Source organism: Stegostoma tigrinum, chromosome 15, assembly GCF_030684315.1.
Source record: "Stegostoma tigrinum isolate sSteTig4 chromosome 15, sSteTig4.hap1, whole genome shotgun sequence".
Lineage (NCBI taxonomy): Eukaryota > Metazoa > Chordata > Chondrichthyes > Orectolobiformes > Stegostomatidae > Stegostoma > Stegostoma tigrinum.
The window spans coordinates 67,740,162-67,761,291 of NC_081368.1; the positions used below are offsets into that span (position 1 = coordinate 67,740,162).

The 21,130-nt window shown below is 42.6% G+C and overlaps 1 protein-coding gene across 2 annotated transcripts in view; it reads right to left on the bottom strand.

Moving 5' to 3' along the window:
- LOC125459043 (sodium/hydrogen exchanger 2-like) overlaps positions 1-21,130 on the bottom strand; it is a 140,953-nt gene that overhangs the window by 114,054 nt on the left and 5,769 nt on the right. The window lies entirely within an intron of this gene.

Genomic DNA, 21,130 nt, shown 5'->3' on the forward strand with positions numbered 1-21,130 from the left:
CTCTGTCTTACTCAGCCCTCTCACAAGCTTCCCACACAACCTTGATGGCTGTTACTGTTGCTTTCAGCTCTTGATGACACCAGCAACTATCATTCCTGATTTCGCCTTCTCTCCCTCTCAGACTTCCTGTCTCCCAATTCCTTATGCCTGCACCAGCAAGGCGCAGTTCTCCATTTTAACAGTTTGTAATTTCAGCATATTCCACCTTTGGTGAAAAAAACAGTTTTCGAACACTCAGACTTAATTTGAAGAAGGGACAAAAGCAGAAGTTGGTGGAAATGCTCAACAATTCTAGCAGCAGAGCTAGTAGGAGCTGCAGATGCTGGAGAATCTGAGGTAACGAGGTGTAGAGCTGGATCAACACAGCAGGCCACGCAGCATCAGAGGAGCAGGAAGGCTGATGTTTCAGGCCTAGACCCTTCTTCAGAACACTGGAGACAACGAAGGGCTAGGCCCAAAACGTCAGCATTCCTGCTCCTCTGATGCTGCTTGGCCTGCTGTGTTCATCCAGATCTACACTTTGTTATCTCAGGTCTGGCAGCATCTGTGAAGAAAAATATCAGAGTTAACGTTTCGGGTCCAACGACCCTTCCTCAAGACACTGGAGACAACAAACACTTTGAAGAAGACTCCATTCACTGATGGCTGTTCCTTTTAATCCTCATTGACTTCAAGATTCCTTGTTGCTGCACTCCATCAAGTTTTTGCCACACTATAAAGGGCAGTGATTCCCACTCCCTGGGCTTGAGCTCATTAGCCCGACTGACTCTCCTGTGCAGCACTGAGGAAGTCTTGCATTATCAGAACTGTTGTACTTCTGGTAGAATATTAAATTGAAGACACATCTTTCTGCCAGCTTTGATGTAATAATCTTATGGCACTTTGAAGGTGACCAATGTCCCCGTTGGCTTGACCGAAATTTATCCCTCAACTAAAATCATTCAAATCATTTAGTGATCATTCCCTTATTGCTGTGTGCAAAATTAGCAGCCTATTCCCTTCATTCCAACAGTATTCAAAATTATTTGAAAGCTGCAGTAATTTAGGCTTCTCTAGGGCAATTGGTTGTAGAGGATTTGGGACAGCTTTTTTCTTGAACAGTACTGTATAATCGCAAATTTTCTTTTCTTCACTCTCAGCCATTCAGCTCTTGCCCTAATACCTGTGTCTCATGCACAAAACACAATCAAACTGCTCAATAATTGCAGCGTAGATCCCAGAGGGGATGCTCCTATTTCCTGGTTTCCAGTCTTCACACCTTTTTTCTGATTTACAGCTTTGCAAAGGTCAGTGTTCTTGCTGCTGGACTGAAGCCCAGACAGGTGAGCTGAGCGATTACATAGTGATGTAGGCTGGGACGCTACCACTGTGCCTCTGGGGACTGGGATGCAACCCCAGCCCAAGCAGTAAGACCCAAGTCACGTCTTTCTGCAGCTTTATCGACCCTATTTCATGTTCCTTGTTGCCATGGAGATGGGTGTTTAAGATGGGACATGAACTAAAGGGAAAGCTGCAGCAGTTTCCACTGCTGCTGGTATTTTTAGCTTCCTGTCTGGTAAAGACAATCATCACTTCACTGAACGTTCTGGTTGTTAAACAATGCCCACTACTTCTTAAATTAAATAACTGTTAATGAGCCCTCGAGCTGACAGCTGCTTAGCAACTGACCAAGATATGTTCTTTCTCCAGGGCATTCAGCAGGGGCCTGGCTGTGGCAGTAATCAGGGAATTTACTCACGGTAATTGGAAAATGCTGCTCACCCCATGTCTCACACAACCTAAAGGGTGCTGTACATTTTATGAGCGATTTATAGAAACACAATTTCCCATTGTCACCATGGCAACATTTACAGATGTCAGCAGCTGACCATGGCGTGTCTTTTGTTCCATCTGTCATATCCATCACATCTCAAGATTTTGCTTCTCAGCTCTCTGGAGAGAAAGCTAATCTACTCTTGCAGTGCTGGGAGCCACACTGAAAATTCAGGTGTTGATTAACCTGGGCATACGAGTCAGTTAGGCATGAGTGCTTCACATTCCATTTCAATGGCAACCTTTGCCACCATTATTACTACTTTTCCTGGAAGGGTGCTTGTTCAGCTGATTGAGGGATGTGAAACAAGACATTGCTACCGCTCGAATTAAAACAAAGTGCCAGAGAAACTCAGAATTAGTGGGGGCAGAAGCAGAATTAACTTGGTGAGTGCTTGAGATTTCTTCGAAGAACCACCAAAGACGAGTCCTTGCAGTCACTCTACCATGATGTAGATTATGCCTCCTCAGCATTTTGTATCTAAGATTACAGAGAGTAGTAAGGGAATGGAACGCTTTGCCTGCAACAATAGTAGATTTGCCAACTTTAGGTACATTTAAGTCGTCATTGGATAAGCATATGGACGTACATGGAATAGTGTAGGTGAGATGGGCCTGAGATCGGTATGACAGGTCGGCACAACATCGAGGGCCGATGGGCCTGTACTGTGCTGTAATGTTCTATGTTCTACAACTGGGTCAATGGGCTGAGGAGTGGCAGATGGAGTTTGGATAAGTCCAAGGTATTGCATTTTGGTAAAACAAACAAGCGCAGGCCAATGCAATCAAAAGTAAGGCCTTGGATAATGTTGTAGAACAGAAAGACCTAAGGGTTCAGGTACACAATTCTTTGAAATTTGCATCACATATAGTTAAGGTGATTAAGAAGGTGTTTAGCACGCCTGCCTTCGTTGCTCAGACATTTGACTGTAACCGTTGGGCTGTTATGTTGAGGTTGTACAGATGTTGGTGAAGCCTCTTCGTTGTGTCAAGTTCTGGGCACCCTGTTATAGGAAGGATAAAGTTTGATATGCGGCAATGCTGATGCTAGCTGCTGTAGTGTAAGATCTGGCCGTGTGATAGTGAAGGATTCAACTGATGCTTCTTACAATTCCTGATCTATACATTTGGTACAGACACAGGCAATTCAGGGTCTGGGCTATTACTAAGTTTTTTGGTTCCAAACTTAGCATGCTTCTATCAGGATGTAATGCTTCTTGTAGTCTAAATTTAGATGGAGTCTGAGGCCTATGTACCTTGGATCTCATCAGCTATGCTAACACAGCCAAGTACATTTTAACAGTCCTGTTCGTCTGCTGAAAGAATACATCCTTGGGTAGACTAAATGGTAACCATTAGAAACAGCACCATCCAAAAAGCATCCTAAAAGTCATGAGCTTTGCAAAATCGATGGACCAATCGACGTACTTTGCACCTAAATTGGAAAAGAATCTGATTTCAGAATATTTAGGGTCTGGTCTGTGTCACCTCTTAAGTAAAAAAGTGACTCATGCTAGAGCATAGCAGTCTGTGTCATGGTTGACCTCTTGAATGATACCACTTCACTCCATCTCATTCAGTTCCACTCACAGCTTCTCCCAATTGTGCATGTTGTATTTTGTGATGCAATATTATATCACCTTTAGACTGCTGATCATGTCGAAGTGGCCTGGGGACAGCCTTTTCAGACCACCGGCTGTGTCCAGAACCAGGGATCACAGTCTGAGGATTCAGGTTAGACCATTTAGGAAGGGGATGAGGAGACATTTCTTCCCTCAGACAGTGGTAAGCCTGTGAAATTCATTATTACAGGGAGTAATTGATGCCAAAACATTGAATTATTCAAAAGGCAGCTAGATATAGTCCTTGAGTGAATGGGGTCAAAAGCTATGGGGAGAAAGCAGGATTAGGCTATTGAGTTGGACAATCTACCATAACTGTGAGGAATGTTGAAGCAGGCTCGAAGGGCCAAATGGCCTCCTCCTACTCCTATCTTTGATGTTTCTATGGCTAATTCAATTCTGTCAATCCTTGTCCATTCCAACAAAATGGGTATTGTTTGAATTTTCATGAATTATGACTACACTGAGATCTGTGTATATTTGCAGTTCTAACTGATGGACCATTAGTATCTACCAATTGGACGTTTTCTGGAAGCCAAGATGAGTTGCATAATGAGCCCATGGAGTCATTTTACCAATCCATAGAAATGATCTGTTATGACCTGATAAACAGTTTCTGGTAAATTTTATCATGAAACTCCATTTCCAAAGGTACATGTCTTTCAGGATGCATAGAGATCATATGTTAACACTAGATCCTGTTCAATCTTAGCTTTTAGGCTATATTGACCTGACTTCCCAGAACATATGATGTTACTGATTATTAAAATTGATCATCCTCCACTGTTGACGTGATGGGTGAGATGAAAAGTGTGAAAAACTTGGTCGTCTTCTGAAATGTATCTGTCGCTCAGTTGATTGAGTGTTTTAGCGATGTCTTTACATTTGCTTGTTGCCTGTGTTGTAGTGGTGTCACCTGCATTCCATTCCAGGGTCTGACTTTGCATTGTCAGCCAGATTTCCCACATCTCTGTCCTCAATGTTCTTTGGTGTTCCATGCTTTTCAGATGAAAATAAACACTTGATGATTTTGGATGTGAGTAATGAACCACATCTGTGACAGGTTTCATTGGTTTGGTGCACTTTGCTGACCATAGCAATGCAGCTGGCTGCACCTGAGGCATATAACTATTGTTGGCCTGTCACTACAGAATCATGGCTTGCATTCATTCTCAAGCAATTAGTCAGCGATATTTGCCCTTCCCTGTTCAGCAGGTTCTTCCTCGAGCCTTTAAATCAATGCAGAAGTGAGAAGCTTTGAAGTGAGTCTTTCTGAGAGTTGATTAGTGAAATTGGGCCCTTTGATACAACACCTAATGAAAAGAAACTTATCAATAGTTTCCTGTAGTTTCTTTTTGTTTGACATAAGAAGGAGTCTGTTATTCTTGAAGATTTTTCTTACCTTGAGCTAGTCTCAGAGTACCTCCCAGAACCCCGATCTTCGATAGAAAGACCAAATGTATTAATTTGGAAAAACACTTCCTTGTTGATGGCAAGTAGGTTTTTCATACATCTCTTCCTGGGACATTTACTGTTTAATCAGGAAAATAAAACTGCACACATTGCTTGAATAACTGCAACTCAGCAAAGGTATCATTAGCTATTCAATCCATTGATAGGTGTCTGACTTTTTTAACTAAAGTTTTTTTTAAGAAAGTAACAAGTATAGTCTAGGGTTTGTTTGTTTCTTTTATTTTGGTCTGGTTTTCTTGCATTTTATTTTCCTTTTATTCTTCTGTTTGACTCAATTTATTACAGTTGCCATTCCTTTCCTGGACATTATACATTTTAACCTGTTCCTTTAAGAAACAGAGGCCTTTTAGTAGCAGGTTTCTGTTAGATGGAATTGATGCCAAATAAGAAATGCTACTGGCACAGAAGATTCCCTCTGTCTAGGTGCTGAATCGGGAGACAGAAAACATTGAAACAAACTCAACATAGACAGGTCGGCCTCCTTAGTTTAGAAAAGTGCACTTTAGTGTTTTCAAATCTGTGTTTTGTTCAAGGAGGTTTGATATTTAACCTGTGAGAAGCCTTCGATCACCTATTATTAACTGTTAAATCTGTAAACAGGCTGATGGCTTATTTATTTTAAGGGAAGGTCAAAAGTCATGTGAGAGATAGCAAGAACTGCAGATGCTGGAGTCAGAGATAACACAGTGAGGAGCTGGAGGAACACTGCAGGCCAGGCAGCATCAGAGGAGCAGGAAGGTTGGGACCCTTCTTCAGAAATGGGGAGGGGGAAGGGAGCGCAGAAATAGACAGAGATGGGGTGGTGCTGGGGAAGATAGGTGGGATGGTGAGAGGTGAGTGCAGGTGGGGATTGGTCAGTGCGATGGGAGGAGCAGATAGTTGGGTGAGAAAAATCACATGACATCAGGCCAACAGGTTTATTAGAAAACACAAGCTTTCAGAGCTCAGTTCCTTCCTCAGTTATAGTGTGAGGCAGAGGGTATAAGACACAGAATTTATAAACAAAATAGTAACAGCCATAAAACTGGCCACCTTTTTGTCGAATCTTTAATCAGTTAGGAAGGAGACAGAAAATGCAAAATTCAGATTCCTCTCAAGTATTGTCCTGAGATAATTAAAGATTTTATCAATGTAAACAAGCAGTGACATCTCAGGTCAGACAATTCTTTTTAGATGTGAGGTCTTGCTTAGAATCTGTCTGTTTTAAATTTGGTCAGTTATTTTTTGGAGCAAAACAGAATGTGTCTGCAACTACATTAACATCTTACGAAATGATTCATATGTGTGTCTGTGTATGTGTGTGTGTCTATGTGTGAGGAAGAGAGAAGGAGAAAGAGGCAGAGTGTGCGTGTGTGTGTGTGTGTGTGTGTGTATGAGTACAAGTCTCATTGTAGCTCGGAACTCATTGAAGTTTGACACATTTGAGAGAGTTTGACAAGGCAGTTGCAGAGAGTTCATGTCTTCTCGAGGCGACAGAAAAGACATTGCTTCAGCATGAGGCATTTAGTTATTTATGATTGAGATGAGCAGAATTTTTTCACTCATTGTTGTGGAGTTTTGTAGTGTGACATGAAGCCAAGATCACGATTGAGACTGTCCTTCTGGGTTTGGAACTTGGCTGTCAGCCTCTACTCAGCGCTTTTGCATTGTTGTGTATCTTGAAGTCCACCTTCGAAGACAGCTTCAAGCTTGACAGAACTTATAATTTAAGCATGAAGCCTTCTAGCTGTTTAATTTGCAGGTTCTACTCAATGAAATTAGTTTTGTTTTCTTTTCAATGATTTGAAGTCCAGGGCTGGTATCTAGCTGATATTCAATGAGTTTTCCAAGTGTCAGCAACTCAGAACTTGCACTGTCCTATAAATGGCTAGCATTGTTTACCATGATGTGCCACCATGGTGTGGACTTTCCTCCAGCTGAGCATTTTCTAGCATGTTCAGAAATGCTTGTGTTAGCCCCAGAGCATAAGAACAGGATGTGAGTGAGGTGATTCGACAGCCATTTATTCCAACTCCTTTTTTATGCTTATATTATAATCACAGGTACTTCAATGTCTGGATTAATATGAAGCTACTTGATGCCCTCAGTCATAATTCAAGGGACTCCAGATAAGATGGAGTCTAAAACCTTTATATCTTCAGGCTACATGTAGTGATGATATCATGAGCATGTCTCTTAAAGGTCTATTGGCTGTAAGACTAACGATCGATCATTGCGTTAACTTTGCCTCTTCTCCACAGACACTGCCAGACTTGTTGAGTTTCCCTAACACTATATGCTTTTATTTTAAATCTCTAGTATCTGCAGTATTTTGCTTCTATCATTATTGCCATGGAATGGGACTCTGTGATGGAATAGTGTCCACTTGTCTGGATCAGTGCAGCTCCAACAACACTCACGAATCATGACGCCATCCAGGACAAACCAACACACATGATTGGTACTGATCTACCGTCTTCAACAATCATTCCTTACACCACCAATGCACCAACACCAGTCAATCAAGGCTCCTGAGACAGCACCTTCCAAACCTATGACTTCCACTAGACAACAAGGACAGCATATACACAGGAACACCCAAGTTATCCTCCAAGCTATGTGAAAGTGTAGTTGTAATCATACTGTTGTTCCATCATTTTGCTGGATCAAAGTTCTTGCACTCCCTTTGTAACAGACCTGTTTCTGCTCTGATACCCCTTTAATTGTAGCAAGTCAAGAAGACAACACACCACCTTCTCCAGGGTGATCAGGGATGGGCAATAGTGTTTACTTTGCCAATGATGCCTACTTTGCTTGAAAGGATTTTAAAAAGATGGAATCCAAAATTCCATAGGAACTAGAATTTCAAAACTCCACAACAATGAGTGAAAAAATTCTGCTCATCTCAATCATAAATAACTAAATGCCTCATGCTGAAGCAATGTCTTTTCTGTCGCCTCGAGAAGACATGAACTCTCTGCAACTGCCTTGTCAAACTCTCTCAAATGTGTCAAACTTCAATGAGTTTCGAGCTGCAATGAGACTTGTCCCAAAAGCTGATGCCGCATTCTCCATCTGATTTAATTTTCTGACATTGAGACCTTCAAGGATCAACATACTTTGACAAAGATATTTCTCCCCTCTTCAATTCCAACCGGCTCCACATGCCTCTGCCATCAGCTTCGTCAAACTCTGTAACTAGGCCTCGCCCTCCTTTAGAAGCCCAATTTATTTAGCTTCTCATCATCAGACAATCCTTTTATATCCTCTTCAAGTTTCATGGCCTCTAAATTAATCTTTCCTTTTATATGGAGACTAAGACTGCACAGAGTACTTTGATAGAATCTGAACTAAACCTAGTACAAATCTATCTCCTTATGTTAGTCCCTTGAGTAAAGGCCAACCTTTCTACTGACATTCTACCTGATAGCTGTTTTCTGATACATTGGTATTTTTCTGATACAGTGGTCATTGCTGCATCTGGCTTCACTCGGTCTCTTCGGACATTCACTTTACTGGCCTTGTTCTTGGCTCCTGTTGCTGCATTCTCCAACGGACTTTTTTTTCTCTGACATTGAGACCTCATAGCATCAAAAAGCTGTGACAAAGTATCTGTCCCCTCTTCATCTCTCAACAGTTCCACGTGCCGCTGGTATTGGCCTCGTCAAGCTCTAATTGGACCTCAGTGTGTATCAATTCAACGTGACATACAGGTCAGCCTTCATCCCACAGACATGTTATTACAAAGAATAATTTTGTCCATTCCCGAAAATGCCCATCAAGCCAAAATCAAAATAAATGTATTAAATATTTCCTTAAGCATTTAGAAAAAAAACTGCAGTTTTTTCCTTAAATCCAGTTTTAATGAAGATGAATTTCCAAGAGAGCTTTGTCACTGAGATTTGCTGTTTGAATGAAGACATTTTTTTAAAAAAAACTTTATTTGTTTTTTTCACAAATGTTACTTGATTCCAGTTAATTCCAGCTGAAAAAAGTTCTCCATGTTTTTTTTCAGAATTGCCCTCCAATTTGTGCTGAAAAATATTTTCAAAAATTAAGGAGTATGGAAAGGCTATAAACTGAGGAAATATGTTGGGTGGAATTTCCCCAGCCTCTGAATGACATAAGCAACGGTGAGAAAGTTGGGAAAACACACTGAAAATGAAGAACTAAGATTCTCAACATCAGAAAGGTGTCCATTTTCCACTTAAGGTTTTAATAGTTGGTAAACTCCGAGTGGCCTATTTGCACGCATTAACATTTAATTAGTATCTAACCTTGTCTTATGTATGCAGGTTGCTATTTTCCTGGCTACCAGTGAGAAGCTCGATGAAGCCGATTCACAACTTGAAAATCAGACAAAACAACCAATGCCAGAGATCACAGCGGGTCAGGCAACATTCATGGAGAAAGAGCAAGCTAATGTTTCAAGTCTAGATAACTTTTCATCAGAGCTAAAGTGAAGTGTGGAGGTGGCAGCATTTATGCTACAGCTAGCGGAGAGTAAATGTGAGGATAGGGGCTGTAGGGTGCTGGGGGAGAAAAAATGTTGACAGTTCAAATTAAATGTGGATTGTTGATTGGAATTTGACAATGGCAGAACAATGATGCGTCTAACTGCCAGACTGGAAATAACAAACAGTCCCATGGGGGGGGGGGGGGGGGGGGGGGGGGGCGCGGTGCAGCGAGGAGAGAGAAGACATGGTGACAGAGAATGTAACAAATAAAGCTAAAAGAAAGGGAAAGAATGGGAGTTGGTTCACAATTTGAAGGTGTTGAACTCAATATTAAGTCCAGAAGGCTAGAAAGTGCCAAATTTGAAGATGAGAGGTTGTTCCTCTGATTTGTGCTGTGGTTCACTGGAGCACTGCAGCATGCCGAGGACAGACACGGGGGCATGCTAGAGGGACGCTGTGTTAAAATGTCTGGCTATGGGAAGGTCAGGGTCATGCCTGCGCACAGACCGGAGGTGCTCTGCAAAGCAGTCATCCAGTCTGTGCTTTGTTTTTTCAATGTAGAGTAAGGCACATTGGGTGCAGTGAATATATACAAGATTGGAGGAGGTACAGATGAAACGCTGCTTCACCTGGAAAGACTGTTTAGGCCCTTGGATGTTGAGCAGGAAGGAGGTGAAGGGGCAGGGATTACACCTTCTGAGGTTATATTGCAAGGTGCCATGGGAAAGGGTGGATGGTGTTATGATTGATGAAGTCAATAGGATGTCCCAGAGGGAAAGATGCTTGCAAAATGCAAGAGATAACAAGGTCTGGAGCTGGATGAACACAGCAGGCCAAGCAGCATCAGAGGAGCAGGAAAGTTGATGTTTCAGGCCTAGACCCTTCTTCAGAAATGGGGGAGGGGAAGAGGATTCTGAAATAAATAGGGAGAGAGAGGGAGGCAGATGGAAGATGGATAAAGGAGAAGATAGGTAGAGAGGAGACAGACAGGTCAAAGAGGCGGGGATGCAGCCAGTAAAGCTGAGTGTAGGTGGGGAGGTAGGGTGGGGTTGGTCAGTCCAGCAAGGATGGACAGGTCAAGGAGGTGGGATGAGGCTAATAGGTAGGAGGTGTCAGTGGGGTTTGAGATGGGAGGAGTGGGAAGGACAGGTTAGGGAGGCGGGGAGGAGCTGGGCGGGTTTTGGGATGCGGTCGGTGGGGGTTCGATTTTGAAGCTTGTGAAGTCCATGTTGATGCCATTGGGCTGCAGGGTTCCCAAGCGAAAGATGTGGTGCTGTTCCTGCAACCTTTGGGTAGCATCGTCATGGCACTGCAGGAGGCCCAGGATGGATATGTCATCTGAGGAATGGGAGACAGAGTTGAAATGGTTTGTGACTGGGAGGTGCAGTTGGTGTATCGCAAAGCAGTCAAGACAGGCTAAGTGATCGTAAGATGTGTATGGTAGTGCTATTTTGCTGGAGTTGTCTAAAATGGCAGAGAATGACCCCATGAATGTGGAGTCTGTTGGGATGAAAAGTGGGGACAAGGGGACCCAATCACACTGTTGTGAGTGATGGGAAGGGGCCAGGGCAGAAGCATGGTTGACGGCCTGGTCAACCACAGTAGGCAGGAAACCACAGTCACAGAAGATGCAGGCCACATCAGCAGCACTGTTTTGCAAGGTGGCATCATCCAAACAGATACGACATAGGCAAAGGAGCTGGGAGAATGGGATGGAGTCCTTGCAAGGCTTGGGGTGTGTCGAGTTGTAGTGAAGATAGCAATGGGAGTCAGTCGCTTTGTAGTGGATGGCAGTGGACAATTTAGTCCTCAAACTGAAGACAGAGAGGTCAAGGAGAGCAAGGGAAGTGTCAGAAATAGACAACATGAAAGTTATAATGGAGTGGAAATTGGAGGCAAAATGAACAAATTTTTCAATGTCCTGGTGGGAGTATAAAGCAGCACTGAAACAGTTGTCGATGTGCCAAGAACAGAGTTGTGAGCGGGGGCTAGAGATTGTTCCACATACTCCATAAAGGGGCAGGCAGAACTGGGAACCATGTCAGTGCCCACACCCACTCCATTGACTCAGCAGGAGTGAGATGAATTAAGTGAGAACAAGTTCAGCCAGGCGGAGGAGAGTGGTGGTGGATGGAAAGTGTTCAGGCCTTTAGTGGAGAAAGAAGCTGAAGGAGCTGTCAGACCATCCTGGTGGGGTTGCAGGTACATTTTGCCTCCAATTTCCACTCCATTATAACTTTCATGTTGTCTATTTCTGACACTTCCCTTGCTCTCCTTGACCTCTCTGTCTTCAGTTTGAGGACTAAATTGTCCACTGCCATCCAGGGGATTGGTGAACAGAGGACAATTCAGGCCAGGGAGCTGGAAGTTGTTAATATGATGGAAGACATCATCACCCCTTCATCTGGTGGCTCATTCCATAAATGTGCCAACCTCTGTGTGTGGAAGTTACCCCTTTTGTCACTTTTAAATCTTCCCCTTCTGACCTTAAACCTGTGCCCTCTATTTTTGGAGTCGCTTACCCTAGGGCACCCATGGACACCACTCACATGCACGCCGATCACAGACATTGGCACAGGTCAAATGCCAGTCTCTAATAGTCCTCATGCCACATCGCTAATTGCAGTATCCATACACACTTCAGTGCTACACCTTGGGCTGTAACAGATGACGATGATTTGTCACGCTGCAGCAAGGACCTTCAAGCTCAGGGGCACGCACTTAGCTCATGGACTGTGTCAGGCTTATCTCCAGGCTGTTCACTTGTTCGCTTACTCTTTCTATGCTCATTGACTCTGAGCCTATCTGGATGCTCACAGCATCCTTATCTTACGTTGCCTTGCCTTTCTGTGCTTTGCTCCCTCAGCCGGAGATATCAGGCTTGTCTCATTTCTATTTTGTCTTGCTGTTTACAGCAGACACAAGGGCAGAAAGCTTTGCATGGGTATCAACGGGCCTCAGCCTCAGTCTTTGGTGAGGAACTCCCAGCACAGTACATCAAGGGCAGCCCCCAATACCAGTCCAGGGGCCTGGACACAGACAGACAGCTACTTCAGGCGGCCACGTTCTCTCAGGGTAACAGGTGAGGAGCCAAATGGCAGGAAACCTCAGACCAGACTGGCATGGTCAGGTTTCATGACCTCAACTGCCAATCGTAGGGGAACAAGGTTATTCCACTGTTTGGCACCATGCCATTGAGGAGGTGTTCCAAGTTACTGTCTGCAAGTGAGGTGCCAGATCTCACTTGTCTACTATGCCTGGGGCAAATAACAAGGCAGTGCCTCTCTGGGTGCACATTAATGCTTGGCACAGGTGTCAGGAGTGACGGTCAATTCTGAGATATTCTGGTCGTGGCAAGTTATTCGAGGAAGATGGGCTTAAAATTGGAAGAAAGGGATGCCATGGAGTGGGGTAGGTAAATTAGTGAGACGCACTTGGTAGGATTCGGTGAGATAAACCCAGTAGGCCTTGTGGCAAGAAAATGTTAGATTTGTCTCTGTCTGTCTAAGCCATCATGGGTGCCTTAGGTAGATTCACAGCAGCCATCCATCGTCTCAATATTTGTCTAAGCTATGTAGGGATCGATAGCCATACAAATTCTACAAACGTGAGTTTCAGTCTTTTAAACCATAATGTTTAATTATACAGTTCTCATTATCTAGTTACATTACATCTAAGAGACATGATGGCCTTGTGTGGAATACTCAATTCGACTCATGAGTAAATACATAGTACTCCAACTATTTAGAGATGATGACCAAACAACCTTACTTAGCTCCTCTCGGAGAAGTACCTTTAATCCTGGTGGGTGAAGCTTATCTCATGATGTCAGTTAATGCTTTCAGATACTACTTTCTACAACACGCATCTGTGTGTAACAAAATTGGGAGCTAGGCATCTAGAATAGTGCCACAGGTGGTGAAATAATTGTTCTGAGGAAGGGTTAACCTGGACCTGAAATGTTAACTCTGATTTTTTCTTCACAGATGCTGCCATAACTGCTGAGCTTTCCAGCAACTTCTGTTTTCATTTGTGAAATAATTAGATGGGGGAATGTAACTTTTGCTTCAAAAGCTATTTAAATTGAAGAAAAACTGCTGGATTTTCTTGGGCATGTAACATTAAAGCACAAAGATGTTCACAACCGATGCTCATGTTTTCGTTGAACAGGATTAGGTACTGAGTAGAGCTGTCCATGTAAAAATTTGAATGGTGGAGCTAGGCCATTCGAAATGGAGTTCTGTCTGAAAGCTAGCAAAACAGAAATTGCAAAACAGGTGGTGAAAGATCTACAGATATAACATTGTGCTAAGCAGGACACAACTCCATTGCAGCCCGACAAGGAGGGTGAAAAGAGGGGAACTAATTGACCTGATCCTCAATGTTAAAGAATCTAACAGTGGGGACACTGTGGGTCCTTACCTCCCCAGAGATTGACCATGATAGCACTAGAGTAAAGGATCTTCAGCTGCTTCATCAATGGCCACACCTCCACAATAAGGTCAGAGGTGGGGATGTTCGCCGATGATGTACAATGTTCAGCACAATTGGCAACTACTCAGATACTGCAGCAATTCGTGTTCAAATACAATAAGATCTGGACAATATCCAGGCTTGAGCTGACAAGTTACAAGTTAAATTTGTGCCACACAATATAAGGGTATGACCATCACCAATCAGACACAATCTGACCACCTCCCTTGACATTCCATGGTGTGACCATCACTGAATCCGACACTGCCAACATCCTCAGGATTACCATTGACCAGAACTCAACTGGACTTGCATTATAAATACAGTGGCTACAACAGCAGGTCAGAGGCTAGGAATACTGCAGTGAGTAACTGACCTCCTGACTCCTCAAAGCCAATCCATCATCTATATGGCACAATTCAGGAGTGTGGTGGAATACTCCCCACTTGCCTGGATGAGTGCAGCCCCAAGAACAACCAGGAAGCTTAACACCATCCAGGACATAGCAGCCCACATGATTGGCACCACGTCTACAGGCATACACTTCCTCTACCACCAATGCTCAGGAGCAGTAGTATGTATGACCTATAAGATGCAATGCAGAAATTCACCAAAGATCCTCAAACAGCACCTTCCAAACCCATGACAACTTTAATCTAGAAGGACAGGTGTAGAAGATACATGGGAACACCACCATCTTCAAGTTCCCTTCAAGCTATTCACCATCCTGACTTGGAAATTTATTACCGTTCCTTCACTGTCGCTGGGTCAAAATCCTGCAATTTGCTCTTAAGGACATTGTAAGTCAAGCCACGTCAGGTGGACTGCAGTGGTTCATGACGGCAGATCACCACCACCTTCTCAAGGGGGCAACTAGGGATGGGCAATAAATGCTGGCCAGCCAAATATGTTCACATCGCACAAAATGAATTTTTGAAAAGGTGGAGGAATTTCTAAAATATGTTCAAGACAATTTATTTGATACTTAGATTTTTTTACTGGTGAATATAGAAGACCTAGATAGGTCGGGATCATTCCTCTGAGCATTAAAGATAAATGAACTTAACACAGACCTCTTTGATGATGAAGGAGATAAATAGCATGTTGAAACAGTAAAGCAAGAGTATACATTTAATGTCAGCTGAATATATCAAATGAGAATAACATCAAATAAAATAATTGAGAACAAAAGGGACTAGGCAAGTAAAACTGGCAAAAATCGAGAACAGACTGAAAACATAAACAGAGGCCAAAGATATTCTATCAGTGTGCAGGTAGACAGTGGCTAGTGAGAGGTGTGAGCAAGTCTTATTCTGAACAAAGAATAGAATGTGCTTGGGCATACAGAGTGACGAGAGAAAAGTTAGTAAGATTTTAGTATTGAGTTTCCAATGGAAGAAATAGCTGACAAGGTCTTGGTAGAATCAGAGCTAGTCCACAAAACCATAAGACATAAGAGCAGAAATTAGGCCATTCAGCCCATCAAGACTGCTTCGTCATTCAATCATAGCTGATAAGTTCCTCAACCCCATTCTCCCACTTTCTCCCTGTAACCCTTGATCCCCTTGATCATCAAGAACCTATCTATCTCAGTCTTAAACATACTCAATGGCTTGGCCTTCACAGCCTTCTGTAGCAGTGAATTCCATAGATTCATCACTCTCTGGCTGAAGAAATTTCTCCTCATCTCCATTCTAAAAGGTCTTCCCTTTACTCTAAGGCTGTGCCCTTGTGTCCTAGTGTCTCCTACGAATGGAAACATCTTCCCAACATCCACTCTATCCAGGCCAAGCGAAGGCAATCAACAGTGTGAAAATTGAAACGGAGAAAGTATTGGTAAGTCTGGCGATGCTCAAAGTTCAGAAGTCACCTGGTCCACAGCATGTCATGTTGCTAAGGGAAGTGGAGGTAGAGATAATGCAAGGGTCTTCCATAATTATTTGATCTTCCTGTGATATGAGAGTCAGTGCTGTAGGATTGGAGCTGTTATTCAAGAGAGTGTGCAAAAGTGTATGTTAGCAACAACCCAACAGTTCCTCCATTAACAAAATGTACACTGCCATCCTCCAGCATAATTAAGATTATCCAAAATTCAGTTTTAGGGGAGATAGTGTTGTAGAGATAATGTCTCTAGAGTGGTAATCTAGAACCTCAGGCTAATGTTCTGGAGACATGGGTTGGAATGGCAATTAATGCAAGAGAAGGTTTCATAATCTGTAGTCAAGGGAACAAAAGGTTTGAGTTAATTATAGAAACCAGCATGAATCTGTAAAAGGCAGATAGCACTTGACAAACTGAGTTGAAGTTTTTGAATTAACAGAGAAGGTTGAAGGGAATGTGGTAGATGTCCACACGGCCTTGAAGGACAAAGAACCACATGAAGAAGTGACTCAACAAAATTGGATCTTGTGGAATAAAAGGTCAGTGCCCAGTGGAATAAAAAAATAAACTGGTTTACAGACAGAAAGTAGTGAATCATGAGAAATGGTTGATTTTCAGACTGAAGGGTGGGATGACATGCTTAGAAACAGAAGACAAGAAAAATCCCCTTAGCTGATAGTATAAATACTAGTGGATACGGGTTTAAAATCTTGTGAGGGAGAACCTTTCTGTACAGACTTTGGGTGAGGGAAAGCAAAATTAGAATAATTACTTTGAAGGAAAATTAAAATAGCGCTTTAAGGAGATAAATTGCTAGGACTTTGGTGAATGGAACTGACCGGAGTGATCTTTGGACAGCCAGTATGAATCCAAAGGATCAAATGGTCTCGTTAGGTGCTGAAATTAATCTACGTCATGTCAATATTGCTCAATGTAAAGATCTACAAGGAAAAGAGGGAGGCCAGAGGGAGCAGTCCCGGTGATGGGCAAATACAGGAAATAGGTAAAAGTTGAGGGCTTTTGCTTTTGAGGGCAGTGGAAAAAGCTGGGCTGGAGAACTTGGGAGGTTCCTGGCCAAAAAAAAGCTGATGTGGAAACTCAGTAGGTAGAAAAAGCATTCCCCATCATTCTGGGCTTAAAATTCATTGAGGCGACAACTTAAAGCAAAGGCTTTTGGTAAGGACAGATAATATAGGGTCAGAGAAGGGGAGATCAGAGGATGTCATGAATGCACAGCAACAGGTAAAATTAGAAGAAGGGATGGGGGTTACTCAGAAGTAAAAGGGGAGGAAGAAAGCAGAGAAATGTTGATGTCTATGACCTGTTGAAGCTTGCAATCCCTGATACCAGAATAGCAAATAAAAAAGCCTTGTTAAATCTACCGACAATCTCTGAAAAACCAGCAGTTTATGGAAGCAGCTCAGCACCTGCTTTTCAAGGACAATAAGGATTATGCCATAAAGATAGACCTTGCAATGCATTCTCAGAATATACTGAACATAAATATTGAAAGGCTATTTGTTGTTGGTGAAAGGTATCACTCATACTGCAGTAGCTGGAAATATTCAAGTTATCTGTGATGTGTTTTGACACCAGATTGCATTATTGTGTTGTGGCAACCCTCAACCGATAATTAAAGAGTGCACTCACTACATGCAGTCTGAATTGGAGTCTGGACAGAAAGGGACTTTAGTCCATGTCTTTGGTTCTAAACTGTACTATTCAGAGGATATGGTGTGGAGATGCTGGTGTTAGACGAGGGTGGAAAAAGTTGGAAGTCGCACGACACCAGGTTATATGCCGACAGGTGTTTGAAATCACAAGCTTTTGAAGCACTGCTCCTTCATCATGTGAGGTTCTGACAGCAGACTGCAACCTGGTGTCGTATCACTTCCCAATTGGAGGATGAGCTCTGAAAGGTATTTCAAATGGCTTTCATGAATACCACACTGAGCACCTCTGAAAATAAACACACATAGGATTTACTTCACTCAGTATTGGTATTCGATCATATTCTCACTCATGCCAATGCTGATCCTGAGAAATTATTTGTTTGGTATGCAAAGTGGACTCTGCTCATAGTATTTGGTGTCACAATGATAGTGTGGTGCGAATGACTTAAGGTTTATGCTTTGCTGTTGATGCATCATTAGATGTTCAATCATGATTCCTATATGTTTCCGTAATTGAGGTTTTTACCATCAATTACTCATTCTGCCTCTGGAGAATAACCAAATTTACAAATAGTACAGTGTGATCTGAGAACCTGAAAATTAGGTTTTGAATGTTTTTGTTCATTTGCTTCCAGCAATGTGAGCATCAGTGCAGACAACAGCATTTATTGCCCATTATTAGTTGCCTTTGAGAGAATGGTGTTTGATCCATTCTTTGAACTGCTGTTGTCCAGATAGTGAAGGTAGTGAAGATACTCTCCTATTCTGCTTTGTGGGACAAGAGTTCCAGGAATTTCACCGACAACCAATCTGGTGGTAAGTGTGAGTGATAATGGGAACTGCAGATGCTGGAGAATTCAAGATAACAAAGTGTGGAGCTGGATGAACACAGCAGGCCAAGCAGCATCTCAGGAGCACAAAAGCTGACGTTTCGGGCCTAGACCCTTCATCAGAGAGGGGAATGGGGAGAGGGAACTGGAATAAATAGGGAGAGAGGAGGAAGTGGACTGAAGATGGAGAGAAAACAAGATAGGTAGAGAGGAGAGTTTAGGTGAGGAGGTAGGGAGGGGATAGGTCAGTCCAGGGAAGATGGATAGGTCAAGGCGGCAGGATGAGGTGGTAGGTAGGAAATGGAGGTGCGGCTTGAGGAAGGGATGGGTGAGAGGAAGAACAGTTTAGGGAAGCAGAGACAGGCTGAGCTGGTTTGTGATGCAGTGGGGGTAGGGGAGATTTTGAAGCTTGTGAAGTCCACATTGCTACCGTTGGGCTGCAGGGTTCCCAAGCGGAATATGAGTTGCTGTTCCTGCAACCTTCAGGTGGCATCATTGTGGCATGGCAGGAGGCCCATGATGGACATGTCGTCTGAGGAATGGGAGGGAGAGTTGAAATGGTTCACGACTGGGCGGTGCAGTTGTTTGTTGCGAACTGAGCGGAGGTGTTCTGCAAAGCGGTCCCCAAGCCTAGCAGAGATCTTGCCAGAATACTATTCAAAAATACCCAATAGGAATTCACAAGCTGCTTTATCAGAACTTAAACCTCATTTCTTTCAAGCTATTACAACAGCTTTCATCAAATACCCTGCCCAATTTTTATGAACACTAAACACAGCTAATCCATTAGAATATCCACTAGGAAGTGATTGAGAGTCTGTTATAAATGAGGATGACCCATGTTCTAACTGCATGTGGCTGACAGTTTGAGTGAGGTAAGAGGCATGGTGTCCATTTCTAAAGAGTCAATGAAACGTTTGGGTTGTGGAAGATTTCCTATCAATCTATTCATAGCTAACAACACATTAAAACAATTATTACTATGTTAAACAGTTGAAATTCATCAAACAGTTAAATTTAATTTTAATGAGGCAGCAGATATGTATAGTATTTCTGTTATATATGAGGATGACCCATGTTCTAATTGCATGTTGCTTTTAAAAAATATATTGTAGAAGTAAAACACTGCTGAGGAGGACTCAATTACTTCCATCAATTTTTTTTTTGAGTCTCTTAATTCTACACATCTGTCACTTTGCAACTGCATTACCATAAGGATATTTGATCAAACAGATTGCATTTTATTTGTGCTTTAATTCATCTGTTTTATTGCAAATACTTCACACAATTAGACAAAGAGGCCCAAGTTTTTTTCTTTACCTGGCTCCATAACCCTGGCCCTTAAAAGCTGTCTCCTGTGCTTCCCAGTTTCAGTCTGGATCCGGGTTGGATAGGGGTTTGGCTAGGCAAATGGAATAGCAAAGGAGTCTTCCCGTTTCTGAGGTAGGTTTGGCAAAATATGTTGCAAGAGGGCTCTGGCACTATATTCAAAGCTCAAAAATAAAGATTAATACATGAAACATCTTTCCTGCTGCAATCTCCTGATTCCCCTCATTCTCTATGCCAAACCATGCAATGTAAAGATCTATATTTACCCGCATGGCCCTCATACCCCCATGACAACTTATCCCCATGCCCATACCCATTATAGTCCCTCATACCACCAGTTGCAAAACTATACTCTGTGCCCATCCCTAATAATCTCCTTACTCCTGAGATAACCTTTGCCTACTTACCCATCCCATGTAGCCCCTCATGTCCCCATGTTCATCAATGCACCTTCAATTGTATTGACATTTGTTCCAGGAACATTTATCTTCATATCCTATGCTCCAAATTATTGCCAAAAACCTTTATTGCTCTATGCCAACTCTAAGCCACCTCATACTCACCACTCTTTGTAGTTCCACTCGATGCCAACACACCTATTATCCAAAACAGGAGGCAACCTGACACAAAATGAAGTTCTCTATATCTATGATGTCACTTTTCAAACAAAATGAAGTTCTCTATATCTATGATGTCACTTTTCAAACAAAATACTCTTATACAATAAATTCAATGATTGGAATTCCTTCAAGTAATGCCTTATAAAAACAAGCATTTCACTTACTTTCTCAATCGCTTATGGAAGACAAACATTATAATTCTTTAAGCGGATGAAGTTATCTAACAAAGAGCAAAATTATATTCAAACCATTGTGAAAATTACAGTTTTGGCAATCAGTCATGCAGCACAAATCCTATAGTGGCTTAAATCAACAGACACTCTGAAATGCCTAGCACTGTATTTTTAACTGCTTCAGTATCTGAGCAATCGCAAATGGTAATGAACAATGCACAATCGGCTAATATCCCCTCTTCTGATCTTGGTGATGGAAGGAAGACCACTGAAGCAGCTGAGATCATTGAGTAATTCCCTGCCCTGAGTAACTCCTACAGTTATGTCCTGGGTCTGCATTGTTTGCCCTCCAATAACCACAACCAATTTACTTTGTTGTAGATATGACTCTGCTGTTCTATGTGGTCTGGCCTATATGTGACTCCAAGTATATTGTAACGTGGTGGACTCTGAATGGCTGTCTGGCCAATAAATGCTGGGATAGGTGATAAATGCTGGTCTGGCCAGTGATGCCCACATCCTGTGAATGAATTCTATAAAATATATATGATACATCTGGGCCAAAATCTTGCAAGTCCCTTCACCACCAATGCACTTCCAAACCTGCAACATCTTCCACCTAGAACCTTCAAGCCACACTTCCATTCCAACTTCATCATGGTCATCATCTATTCATCATGGTCACTGGCTCAGAGAGCTGCAACTCAGTTTCATAATGACATTGTAGGTGTACTTACACTGTAAGAACTGCGGGGATTGAAGCACCTCACCATCATCTTCTCAATGCTATTAGGGTGGAGCAATTGGT